General features: G+C 42.9%; 1 non-coding gene across 1 annotated transcript; it reads right to left on the bottom strand.

The window, feature by feature from the left end:
* Nucleotides 1-13,051: 13,051 nt before the first annotated feature.
* Nucleotides 13,052-13,158, bottom strand: LOC118592614. The gene has a single exon (XR_004946088.1). It is a non-coding gene; the product is annotated as a U6 spliceosomal RNA (small nuclear RNA).
* Between the last annotated feature and the right edge of the window lie 599 nt (nt 13,159-13,757).

The following is a 13,757-nucleotide window of genomic DNA, read 5'->3' on the forward strand; positions in this document are numbered from 1 at the left end:
GAGAAGAAGAGGAAATTGTTCATTGCCACAAATGCTGTAGGGACCTAACACACATTTCCCAAGCTCTGCATGAGCTGAGCCACTCACGGTGAAGTGGTCAGGAACTGATGTAGTGGAACAAACACCCCTACGCTAATTTGGACCTCATGATGCTGCTCTCTCGCCTGCCTGCCTGCGGATCAGGGTGTAGCTCTCCCCACCATGATGATGACAGATTAAGCCTCTGAGACAGTAATCTAGCCCCCCTTAAATGCTTTCTTTTGTAAGAGTTACTTGGTTATGGTGTCTTTTTGTAGCTATACAACAGTGACTAATTCAACTGTCCATCTCAGTAGCTATGGGGAAGCCGTACTAGGGTGAGATGTCTCAATGCTGGGTTGCTTTGGGATCACCCATGCTCCAGTAAGTGACCCTACCCCATGCTTTGTAAGTAAGCCCAGTGAACGCATAGGTTCTCCAGGTTTGACTTTGGAGTCTACTTTGTTTTGTCTTTGGTGCTCTGTAGAGGATGGGCATTTATTTTTTTACCTTCCCCCTGGGAAAGAGTTTCACCCACAGAAGTCATGGCAGAAATCCACAAGATAGTCAGAAGTTCCTAAAACTGGAGTTCTAGCAATGGAGAAAGGAGCGACAGCGGCTTTGTAGCAATGAGAAGAGATGGCCTTGATAAATGAGAGATGCAACCTGGATCCAAAGCTCTCCATGACTCATGGGTAAACCAGCCGTGAGGGGGCAATCTAGAGTCAGGTGGGTTGAATGGTGGCCCTCAGAAGATCAGTGTCTCCACCTCCCAGGACTGGGATTACAGGCTTGTGCACTGCACCCATCTTTTTCACATGGCTTCTGGGGTGTACTTCCAGTCCTCAGGCTTATGCTGTGAGCAATTTGTTGGCTGAACAGCTCCCTGGCTTCCTCCTCCACTTTTTGTTTGTTTGTTTGATTGAGACAGAGTCTCACTCTGTATCCCAGGCTGGCCTAGAACTCACTGTATAGTTTAGGCTAGCCTTGAACTTATGGTGAACCTTCTGCCTCAGCCTCCTAAATCCTAAGATTACAGGTGTGAGCAACCCAAACCAGCTTTCTCTATGGTTCTCTGAAGAACTAGTAACAATAATATTGAGTCTGATCCATCCTCCCTTGGGGAAAGCTCACTCTTTGAGTCCAGGAAGGAAATGTTGCTTATTGGTTTCTACTTATGGAAATTCTTGTAGGCTCAGGGAGAAATGGAGCCATGTCTTAGTAACCAGCAGGCAGGAGTCCTCTGTGACTGTGCCTTATGAATGAAGAGAAGGTGCATTGAGTGACGTCTGCTCAAAAGATGACCAGGTGTTGATTCATGTCCACAGGGCATACAGAAGTGCCACACACGCCTTCAAAATATGCAGTTTATTTGAAAATGTTTGGCCTCCCTGAAAGGAAGATAAGAGTTAAACTCTATTGCTTTAGATTAAAAGGCTGATTAGGCATGGTGACCCATACCTTTAATCGTAGCACTCAGGAAGCAGAGGCAGGAGGATCTCTGTAAGTTTGAGACCAGCCTGATCTGCGTAGTGAGTTCCAGGCCAGCCAGAACTACATAGTGAGATCCTGTCTCAAAAAACAGTCACACAAACAAGAAGGCACTGGAGCTCAGCTTGACCAAATTGCTCAGATTTGAGAAAAGTCAGTAACATGTCTCTGGACTGTAGTCTATGTGTCTCTTCTAAATCCGAAGTCTCCAATAGTTGGCTCTCATCCTTGGAGCAAAGAAAATATGGTGGACATCTGTACATTTGTTTGCTTGTGGCTTGGGTTTAATTATCTACAAAGAAAAAAATTCACAAAATGTTTCATGTTCTTCTCTTTTAACTGCCAAACCAGGAACCTCTGAGGCTTTGACAGAATTTGTCACAATCCTTTGAAAGTTTTATTAACAGAGATGGAGTATGTTTTTAATTTTTTGCAATATGGTTTCCCAGATTGATGTTTTGTGATTAGTTTATGCTTGACCCTACCATATTTTAAGTAGACATAGTCAGCACTTTTTACCTTGTAAAATATAGTGGGCTTCATTTCTTTAAACACAGGGCTGTGGTGATTAATGTGTGGGGATTAATGAACAAATGCAATTTTAAATCGGGAGTCCTTTTTGTCTCAGAGAAAGAGAGTCTTTCAAACTCACGGGAGATTAGTGTCTACACAGATTCTCATGTAAACCTTAGACAGGCCGCTACAAACATGTTTCTTGTCACTCAGAAAGTGGGTTGTATTGCTGTGGGATGTTCTGTATATTAAATGTGTTGCTCTGATTGGTTAATAAATAAAATACTGATTGGCCAGTAGCCAGGCAGGAAGTGTAGGCGGGACAAGCAGAGAAGAGAATTCTGGGAACAGGAAGGCTGAGTCAGAGAGACACTGTCAGCCACCGCCATGACAAGCAACATGTAAAGATACCGGTAAGCCACAAGCCACATGGCAACTTATAGATTAATAGAAATGGGTTAATTTAAGATAGAAGAACTAGATAGCAAGAAGCCTGAGCCATTAGGCCAAACAGTTTAAATAATATAAGCTTCTGTGTGTTTATTTTGTAAGTGGGCTGTCGGACTGCTGGGGCTTGGCGGGACCCAGAGAGAAAACTCTCTAGCTACATTGTATTGCTGTGTATTTGGGGATGTAGAGCCAGGGTCAGACTGCTTACTTGTGTGTGTCAGGTGATTTTGTGACTCATAAGCTGTAATTTCAAACAAGTAACCAGAGAACATGTAAAAAATGTCATCAACACTTCCAACTTTGGGTCCCTGGTTATAATTGTTATTCATGTTTTTTCCCTCTCAATGTGACCTGCCATTCACATTTTAAAGACTCATTGTTTGAGGTATTTAAGGTGTTTGAAGCATAACTGTCTACTTATTAGTAGTTGCCTGAATTAAGAACAGTATTGTATACTCTGGATGAATGTATAAGAAGAGAGTATTTTGAACAAAATAGAATTTGTAGTTCAACAGTCTCAAACTAGATAGTTTTAGTGAAATACCCAAGCAGAGGCTATTTCAGCAAAAACAAAGGCAAAGGCATGTGATGATCCATTTTGTGTCAGCTTGACATAAGCTAGAGTTATTTGAGGGAAGGGAACCTCTATTGAGAAAATGCCTCCATAAGATCCAGCTGTAGGGAAATAAAGAGCAATGGTTTTCAACCTGTGGGTTGCAGTCTCTTTGGGGATCATATGTCAGATATCATGTATATCAGATATTTGTTATGATTCATAACAGTAGCAAAATTACAGTTATAAAGTAGCAACAAAATAATCTATGGTTGGGGGTCATCACAACATGAACAATATTAAAGGGTCACAGCATTAGGAGGGATGAGAACCACTGCTGTAGAGCATTTTCTTATTAGTGACTGATGGGGAGGGTCCAGCCCATTGTGTGTGGTGCCATCCCTTGGCTTGTGGTCCTGGTTCTATAAGAAAGCAGGCTGAGCAAGCATGTGGAACAAACCAGTAATCAGCGCTCCTCCATGGCCTCTGCATCTGCTCCTGCTTCCAGGTTCCTACCCTGTCTGAGTTCCTGCCTGGACTTCTATGCTAGACAGTACTATGGAAGCCAAATAAACCCTTTTCTCCACCACTTGCTTTTGGTTATGGTGTTTTATCACAACAATATTAACCCTAACCAAGACAAGACTTTTGGTTGAAATAGTATCTTTTTTTTTTTTTTTTTGACAGCCTAGAATTCACTATATAGACCAGGCTAACCTTGAACATACAGAGATCAGCCTATCTTTACATCCAGAGTGCTGGAGTGTGCACTACCATGCCCAGCAGTAACATTTTTTAAACGAAGTTTATTTTTTAGTTACTTTTATCATATAGATTTTCCTGTCCTTATTGTTGTTAAATTTATACCATAAATTTTACATGATAAACTTATAAAACAAAATTTAAAAAGTACTTTAACAGATCTTAACTCTGTTAGTGGCTAATCAGGATTTAGAGAAATACAGACACTCTGGCCTAGCAGACTTTAAGGAGTTGAAAAGAATGTCCAGCAACAGAAAACTAATTTCTTTATACCAAAGGGTCTAGAACAGAAGTTTCAAAACATGCCAGACAGAATCATCTTCATCACCTATTTCTTCTAGTTCTGTAGTGCTGGATGAAACTCAGGCCTTCAAGCCAGCTGGGCAATTGTCTGACCACTGAGCTCACACCCCTTCATCCATCATTCTTTTTTTTCTTCTTCGAGACAGGGTTTCTCTGTGTACTTTTAGAGCCTGTCCTGGAACTCACTCTGTAGACCAGGCTGGCCTGCAACTCAGATCTACCTGCTTCTGCCTCCCGAGTGCGGGGATTAAAGGTGTGCACCACTGCCACCTGGCCATTATTCTTTTTTTTTTTTTTTGGTTTTTCGAGACAAGGTCTCTCTGTGTAGCTTTGCGCCTTTCCTGGAACTCGCTCTGTAGACCAGGCTGGCCTCGAACTCACAAAGATCCGCCTGCCTCTGCCTCCCGAGTGCTGGGATTAAAGGCGTGCGCCACCAACGCCCTGCCTGGCCATCATTCTTTTAGCAACTAATGGAGCAAGTACTTACGTACCTTCACACTGCTCAAGGTTCTGAGATGACAGAAGTAAACAAAGGGATGGGAATTTCACCCACAGGGAGTTTCTATTCGGACAGATAATGTGAAATGGCCACCATTTAAACACATCTGGTTTTTTGTTTGTTTGTTTTTATTTTGCTTTGTTTTGAATCAGAGCCCTACTTTGTGGCTCTAAGATAGCCTCAGATTCATGTCCCCCTACCTCCGTCTCCCTCATGCTAAGGTAACAGGGGTGTGTCACAACCATGCCTAATTTAACCACATCTTTCTTTATTCTATTTCTAATGCTGAGGATATAACTAATGGGTAGAAGATGTGCTCAGCATGTGCAAGACCCAGTCATGTGCTGCTTTGATAATCTCAAGGTCTTTATTATGGATTTCTAAGAACACCAATGGAAGAAATATTATACCACCATTTGCTATTTTTTCTGGATCTAAGAAAGTGTGACAATTCATCCTATTAGCTCATTTAAAGTTTATCATGTTAAGTGGTTACTTTCCCCAAGGATAGAAGTTTATATCTCTCCTTACTAAATTATGATTTTATTTCTACATTATAAAGGAGACCCAAAGAGTTTAAGGCTATCTAGTTAAGTCACTGGCTGAGCTGGTAATAGAACTTTGTGTTTATCTGCTATACTTTGCTCTTATTTGCCCTTTATTTTAAATTCAGCTGAGCAGCAACTTGGCTGCTCTGAAGAAGTGGAGGCAAGAGACTTCAAGGTCATTCTGGCCCAAAATAGTGGGTTGGAACCTAGGAAACCACCAGAGTCCTAAGCTAAGTTTGATATTATTTTATGTGTATGAGTATTTTCTTTGCATGTATGCATGCCACTTGCGTGCATAGTACCCTCAAAGGCCAGAAGAAGGTGTTGGATCCTTTGGAACTGGAGTTACAGATGGTTGTGAGCCACCATGTCAGTGCTGGGAATCGAACCTGGACCCTCTGGAAGAGCAGCCAGTGCTCTTAACCTCTGAGCCATCTCTCCAGCCTCCCTAAGCTAAACTGGAGATGGTGGCATGCTAGATCCCAGAATTATAAACCTTTTCTTCAGCAAGTGTCACCAAGAAGAGGACATAGCATCGACAGCACCTGTGGTGATGTTTTGTTTGTGCTTTAACAAATAAAGCTGGCCTGAAGATCAGAGGGCAGAGCTAAGCCTCTAGTTAACCATAGAGGCCAGGCAGTGGTGGCACACACCTTTAATCCCAGCACTATGGAGGTGGAGACAGGAAGTGATATGGCTGGGCAGAGAGAAGAATATGAGGTAGGAGACAGGAGTTGTCTGCCCCTTTAGGCTGAGGGTTCCTTAGAGGTAGGAAGTCTTTCTAGTGGCTGGCTGCTCTGCTTTGCTAATCTTTCCGCATTCACCCTGATATTTGGCTCCGGATTTTTATTAAGACCAATTAGAATTTGTGCTACAGACTTTTCTTTCTTTTCTTACTTAATTGGTAGTGAGAAGGGCTGGGGGGATGCTGCTGCCCCGGGACAACACTTACAATTATATGTCAACTTATTAGCTAATGTTTGGATTTGAGGCCTTCTCAATGAGACTTCACATTCTAGTGTTACTAACCATTGGAATTTGGGATGCATCATTGTTGGGAAGACATCTTCAGAAGGCTCAAGTCATTTGTGAGTATGCGTGGTGTGTTTTGTGTGTGTGTGTGTATGTGTGTACACATGTGTGCATGAATACATATGTATTTGTTTCTCCTGCAGAGGGTGACCTTCATCATTTTTGACTTTTCCCTACATTCCATCTCTGCTCTCTATTTGGATTGTGTGCCCACATATATTCAGTTCAAAGGCCTTTTTTTTTAGTTTTTTTTAAAAGTTGCATTATGGAATTTATGTAAATATTTTTCTTATTTTCCTCCCTGATCATAAACTTGCCTTCACTCCTGGGTCTGGAATGTAACCAAATTGAAAAAATGACAACATGTTTGCAGAGCACAGTGAGGTCATTGCAAGAATCCTAGGGCTCAGCAGCATCGGTAGCCCCCACTCATCTGCGGAAAGAAGACTAAGAGCCATTAAAAGTCACATAAGCATTGAAATGAAGCATTTCTTAATATTCCAAATAAGGGACTTTTCCAAATATGATTGTTTCCCTTAGGAAAACTGACTCAGCTAGTAATAGCTATTTGCTTTTGCAAACATGCCATCACCTTTATTTTATTGTATTTATTTTCATTATAGAAAGTTATTATGATGTTAACTTTTTTTTTTTTAAGTTGGCAAAGGTTTGAACTCTCTGTCTATTATTTACCAATTGACCAACTTACTTTTTAACATGGAGGAATTTTCTCCCTTGCTGCTTTTCCGTGTGCTTGTACATGGCTGCTGCCGTTTGTGCCAACCCTGGCTGTGCTGCCTGGGGTTTGGATGCAGAGCCCATGAGGATCACTTTATTTATTTAATTTATTTGCAGATGTTCACCACATGTGGGGCTAAGTTAGCATGGAGAATAACCATGGGTCCAGAATGCTCTACCCCAATTCCCTCTTGAAACATTTTTTATGTGGTTTCATGAAATGGCTGTGTGTTTTAATAGATGCCACTGTGGCCATGCTCAAGTCTTGTTTAGGCAACTGACACAACCTAGCTGTTGTGGCAGCTCCTGCCCTTCCCTGATCATCTGCCGACCTTCTCTGTCAGACCAATGGGACCAGAGTGCTTGCCTTGTGTGCAGGGAGCCCTGACTTCTCCCCCAAGCACTGCAGAAAGCAGGTGTGCTGCACATGGATAATCCCAGCTACATCAGAAGTTTGAAGCCAGACTGGAATTAGAAAACAAACAAACAAACAAAAAGAAAGGAACATGAAGGGAAAATAGAAAAGAAAAACCCGAATGAATAAATCAGCAAATTAAGTTTATTTGTTTTTGAGGGGATCCTTGCCCTCCCTGTGTGTTCTGAACTAATAAATGTCTCAGGTTTGATCTCTAAGACTCATAGCTACAAGGGAAGGGATAGCGTTGTGAGTGTAAGGGATAGCACCTGCTTTACACGTATGAGGACCGGAGTTTGGGTCCCTAATGCCCACACACAAAGCCTGGTGAGCAGTGCTCTCTATGATCCCAGTGCTAGGGAGGAAGAGTCAGGTGTGTACATGGCGTTTCTTGGCCCACCAGTCAAGCCAGCTGGTGACCTTCAGGAAGATGGCTCAGTGGGTAAAAGTGCTTACCACCAGGCCTGGCAACCTGAGTATGGGACCCACAGGGTAGAAGCAGAGAATCAACTCTCACATGTTGTACACACACACACACACACACACACACACACACACACACACACACACGGTAAAAATAAATGGCCTAGATGCTGGGGTTATAGGCATTTGTTACCATGACTCAGTTGGTAAACGCCAGAATCAAAATATAAACCTGTAGGTGAATATTCAAGTCTGTGCTTTCAACCACTGAACATTCTAAGTCTCTAATATGTGTTCCTGAGTCTGACAGTTTAGCTATAACTTAAATATCACACATGTTAGATTGATTCATCACATTTACCAGCCATATTTAATTATAACTTCATAAAAATTCATTTAATTATTAAAATTTTAAAATAATTTGGAAAATGTTGTTTACATGTACCATGAGCCAGATATAAGGATCTTTAGTTTGTCTGGTGGTCTTAATTCAAAACTCCTCTTTTTTTCTTTTCATGTGTCCATAGTGTGTATGTGGGTGAGTGTAGGAAGCATGTGCAAGTGTACCTGATTGTGTGTATATGTTCCTGGGAGACCCCAGTTGAGATTAGCAATCTTCCTTCATTGCTCTTCCGCCTTATTCTTCCGAGACCGTTCTCATGATCAAAGCCAAGGCTGGCTGAGATGACTAGTCTCCATAGCTAGCTTGCACTGGGATCCCCTCTCTGTCTTTAGGAAGCAAGAGCTAGACCAGCAGATGGGGTGTACCCACTGGCATCCACGTGGATTGTGAGGCTCTGAATGCCAGTCATTGGTTACCAGGCCAGTGTTCTGACCTCGGAGCTACTGCCCAGTCCTCAAAACTCTTGTAATTTCCTACGCAAAACAATGTATTGAATTTTAAATTCTTTTCTGAAGAGGTCTAGGCTAGCAGAGGAGATGGGAGGAGGGGAAGAGGAGAAGATGGGAGGAGGGGAAGAGGAGGAGATGGGAGGAGGGGAAGAGGAGGAGATGTGGAGGAGGGGAAGAGGAGGAGAGGGGAGGAGGGGAAGAAGAGGAGAGGGGAGGAGGGGAAGAAGAGATGGGAAGAGGAGATGGGGAGGAGGAGGAGGAGGAGATGGGGAGGAGGGGGAGATGGGGAGGAGGGGGAGGAGATGGGGAGAAGGAGATAGTAAGAGTTAGGGGCGGAGGAGGAGCATGAAATGCTACTTGGCTGCTAGCCAACTCTGGGTTCCTGCTTCTTCCCCAAGCACAGGGCCTCTGGGTGGCAATGGAGCCTTGGAAGGCATCTGGGAACAGCTTGCCCCAGGCTCTACCCCAGGACCTTCTCCTCTTAAGCTAGGCCTCTGACCCCATCCTCTGGGTGTGTGACAGTTTTCATGTTGGCTCTTCACAGCTGGATGCAGTGTTGGGACTGCTTGCTTACATGAACTTCTCCCACGGGAAGCAACCCTTCTTTATAAAAGATTTTTGGTTAGAGACCCTAAAAGATGTGGAAAAAATCATTTTGAAAATATTGTTTCAAATATAATTGTGTCCCTTAGTGAAGGAATGAGAAGTAGGGATTTGGAGAGAAATCACTCAGCTTTGAATTTTAGCCATTTATTAAAATATGTCTTTAGAAAAATTGTTTCTATTTCAGTTTTTCAATATACATATATTTTGAGACTGGGTCTTATGTAGTCCAGGCTGGTCTCAAACTTGCTATACAGTTTTGGGTGACTGTGAACTTCTGACCCTCCTGCCTCTATTGGATTATAGATATATGACACCTTGATTTATGCAGTGCTGGGGGGATCAAGCCCGGGGCTTTCTGCATGCTGGGCAAGCACTGTATCAATTGAGCTGCATCACCAGCCCTCAGTAATGGTATTTATTTCATTCATAAGAGTACAGGGATGATTCAATCATATGATTGCTAGTGCTTTGTAAATCTGAAAACACTGAAGTTATAATAAAACTAATACATTCTACTAATGTATTGATAATAAAAAAAAATCCCCTGGAAATGTTTTAGTATCAGTGAGCAACTCTGACATGTTTCTATTTATAAACTTTAAGAGCAGCTGAAAAGCGCTCTTTAATAAACGATGTCACATTCGTAGTGTTCACATCTGTAACACTCACTTAGGGTTGAGTGAAAACAGGTACAGGTTGTAGTCTTGCTTTCCTTTCTTGTTTGTTCCATCAGGCTTTCAGGCAGCCTGAATAGTCCTGGCTGCTTGACACTCCCTGTGTAGACCAGGCTGGCCATGATCCTCATGCCTCTGCCTCCTTTGCTCTACAGGTGTGCACCGCTATGCCCACCCAATCTATGTAATCTCAATAACAACAATGATTAGGTAATACAAAGATGGCCTTGCTTCTCTCCGACACAGTGGTACAGCTTGCCTGAACTGTGAACCCAAGATACTACAGAATAGATGTGAGGGCAATCTGTCACACCCCTCTGGTCTCCAGGGTTGATCCTGCTGGTGTGGCTGGGCTAGGCAGCTGTCCCTCTCTTTTGCTCTGTGTGTGTCCTTCCCAAAGCTGTGCTCAGACAAAGAGGATGACCCTCCCCAACAGAGGACTACTCTTAGCCAAGGGCACACCAGCAGCTGTGCTCCTGAGCTGGAAACAAATTGCTCACTCTGACTTAAAAATCTTTAAATTGCATTTATTATGTATGTGTGAATGTGCACACATGCATGCCATGGCACATGCAAAGTTTAATAAAGACATTTTAATATGGGCCTGTGTATGAGGGCTAGAAAAGAGGCACTCAGAAAAATTTAAGAGCCCACGAGCATGGGCTAGGAATCTACAGGGGAATGAATGACAGTAAGACTTACCCAGTGTGGTCACAGGCTCCTGAAGGGACAGCCATGGGACATTCTGCATCTATGCAAAAGAAGGAAGTTCTGCTACATACCACAGCATGCGTGAACCCAAGGACATTATGCTAAATGAAAAAAATATTTGTGATTCCATGATTCCATGAGGTAAGTATCTAAAGAAGACAAGCGCGCTCACACACACACACACACACACACACACAGAGAGAGAGAGAGAGAGAGAGAGAGAGATATGGAATAGGATTTCCAAGGGCCAGAGGGAAGGAGAAAATAGAGTTGTTCAATGGTTTTATTCCAGTTATGAAAGACAAAAACCATTCTGGAAAAGATACCTACTGTATAATAATTAAATACAATATATACTACAGAACTCTATATTTCAAAATAGTTTTAAAAATTTTCTTTTTTGAGGCAGGTTATCAATGTAGTCCAGGCTAGCTTCAAACTTACTAGGTAGCTAAGGTTAGGCTTGGACTCCCAATACTCCTGCCTCTATCTCCCAAATACTGGATTATAGTTTGTACTATGCTTGGCTTCAAGGTAGTTAAATGGTAATAAATTATGTTTTGTGTTTCTTTTTAAATCACAGTTTTAAAAATCACATAAAACGTATTTTTTCTTTACTAATTGTATTTATTGCTAGACTCCTTAAACTTTTTAAAAAAGAATTTGAAAAGTCGGTAACATAGGAAAAGATAAATATAACTCAGAAGCACTCTGGTGTAAATAGTTATAAATCATGGAGGGCCAGCAAGGTGACTCAGCTGATAATCTAAGCCCGGTTCCTGAAACCCATATAAAGTGGGAGAAGTGACTCCATCACCTTATCCTCTGACCCCCACACACACCATGCCCTAGCACAAACAGTACCCCCATCATGATACACACACATTAATAATAAATCTTTAAAAATTTAAAATCACCACAATACTGACAATGTGGTAAGAAAGGATGTAATGCCTCAGTGGACACAAAACCACTGGAGGGCTGATGGGACAGCTCAGGGAGCGGGTGTACCCCTGGGACCCACGTGGAGGGGGAGAACTGGCTCCTGCAAGCTGCCCTCTGACCTCCACGTCGGCACCATGGCAGATGTGGAACAAAATAATGTAACAATCCAACTAAAAAATAATAAGATAAAAGCATTCGAATGGGAATTGAACTGTCGGCACCTGGCCATCAAGTCGACAGAACTTTCAGCCACGTTTTCAGTGAGCCGGCTTTAAGATGTCCAGCTTTAGGTGAATCCAGATTTCAGCAGAGCTGATGAGAACCAAGCCAGTGTTTTGTTCTCTCCAGCTTCTGTAGTGAACGCAGCTCAGGATCCTCTGAGGGGCGGAAGTGCCACGGTGGTAGAACAGTGTAAAGGAACATCAGAGTCTGTGTGTGACAGGCTGCACGTGTACATACGTACATGAACACACCCACACAGATATGCACTGTGCTTAAAGCTGGGGGCTTCCCAGACATCCCAGCCTGATATTCTCCACCCACTGAGAAATGCTTATCACCTCTCCATCTTAGCAAGACAGCAACCAAGGACAGTCCTGCCTTAACACTCTCTCTCCCCACACCGGTCCCCAGAAGCAGACCAAGCAACAGGTCCACCCTGAGCCCCTGCCATTCCCGAGACAGATGTGCCAGCCCTTAGAGGAGGCTGCCCCTTCATCCAGCTAGACAGGACTCTGTGGGAAATGCATAGCTGACCCCGTGTGTGGAACAACAGAGGGATGCTCTGTGGCCCTTGGAACTCCCCAGAAGACTCCCGACCAAGATTGTAGCACACATTCCTTACCTCAACAGCAGTGGCAGATGCTCAGTTGCAGTTGGTGGGGAGCTTCTGTGGTTTGGGTCACTGAGTAGGACAGTCTAGCAAGTGTTGCTCAGGGTGGTAACAGCACCCATTAGCCGCACAGCAGTTCTCAGATGATAGCACTGAAGAGGATAATCACTGCGCATGTGTCACCCTCGAAATGTCCTGTTTTCCCTCTGAGAAGAGGGTGGGTTGGCCACAAGCTGTACATTTGGAGACTTGATTTCTCCTTGAACATCAAGTGACCATACGTACAGTGTTACTTCCAGAAACCCTGAAAACAACCTTCATCACAGTGGACAGAGCTGCAGACATCAGAATGCCTCAAGCTTAGTTTGCCCTAGAGTCAGTAAAGAAGGGTCTGGAACCTATCTAGGACCCAGGCAGGGAATTTCCTCTCTGGTACCTGCTCCCCAGCATCGCACAGGGCATTTGAACCTTGACCTAGAGTGGTTGCCACAATTGATTTTCAATGTGGTCCTGGGATTACAGGTGTTTGCCATCACACCGAGGTTGGGGACAGACCCCTCAGACATTTGATTCAGATTACCAAGGATAATACATTGTTCCCCAAATCCAGTAAGGGAAGGATTAGTTGAGGGTGGGAGCTGGAATCAAAGGGTTTCTTATCAGTATTTTTTTTTTAATTATTTTTTAAAAACATGGACTCCTTCATGAGTTTGCCTATTATCCTTGTGCAGAGGCCATGCTAATATTCTCTGGATTGACCCAGTTTTAGTGTCTATGATGTGCAAGTGGGCATTCTCATCAGTTTGTGAGGGTTAAATGCAAGGCAGTTTGAAGACAGAATTCTGGAACTTCATTCTGTAGGCATGGTCACCAACACAGTAAATATTCCTTGATAAAATACATGAATAAAATGGATTGTTTAAATCAAATAATCACATAAATAACCTTTTATCAGAAGTTCTTAAACCATGTTCTTATGGAATATTAGTTTTACAAATTTTACATTTTAAAAAAGTATCCCAGGTCAGAAAGTGTTGAAGATACAGGGCTAAAAAGGGTTAAGTGCTGTGGAATAATGCCCTTGTACACTGGTTTAATAAAATGCTGATTGGCCAGTAGTTAGGCAGGAGGTATAGGCAGAGAGAGCAGACAAGGAAAATTCTGGGAAGAGGAAGGGCTAAGTCAGAAGTCTCCAGCCAGACACAGAAAAAGCAAAATGACAAGGCAGAGCTGAGAAAACCAGGTGACTAAATATAGATAAGAATTATGGGTTAAATTAAGTGTAAGAGCTAGTCAGTAGTAAGTGTGAACTAAGGGCCAAGCAGTTTTAATTAATATAATCCTCAGTGTGCTTACTTGGGGGACGTGAGTGGGAGAGATTTGTCCTGACCG

This window comes from Onychomys torridus, chromosome 10, assembly GCF_903995425.1.
Source record: "Onychomys torridus chromosome 10, mOncTor1.1, whole genome shotgun sequence".
NCBI lineage: Eukaryota > Metazoa > Chordata > Mammalia > Rodentia > Cricetidae > Onychomys > Onychomys torridus.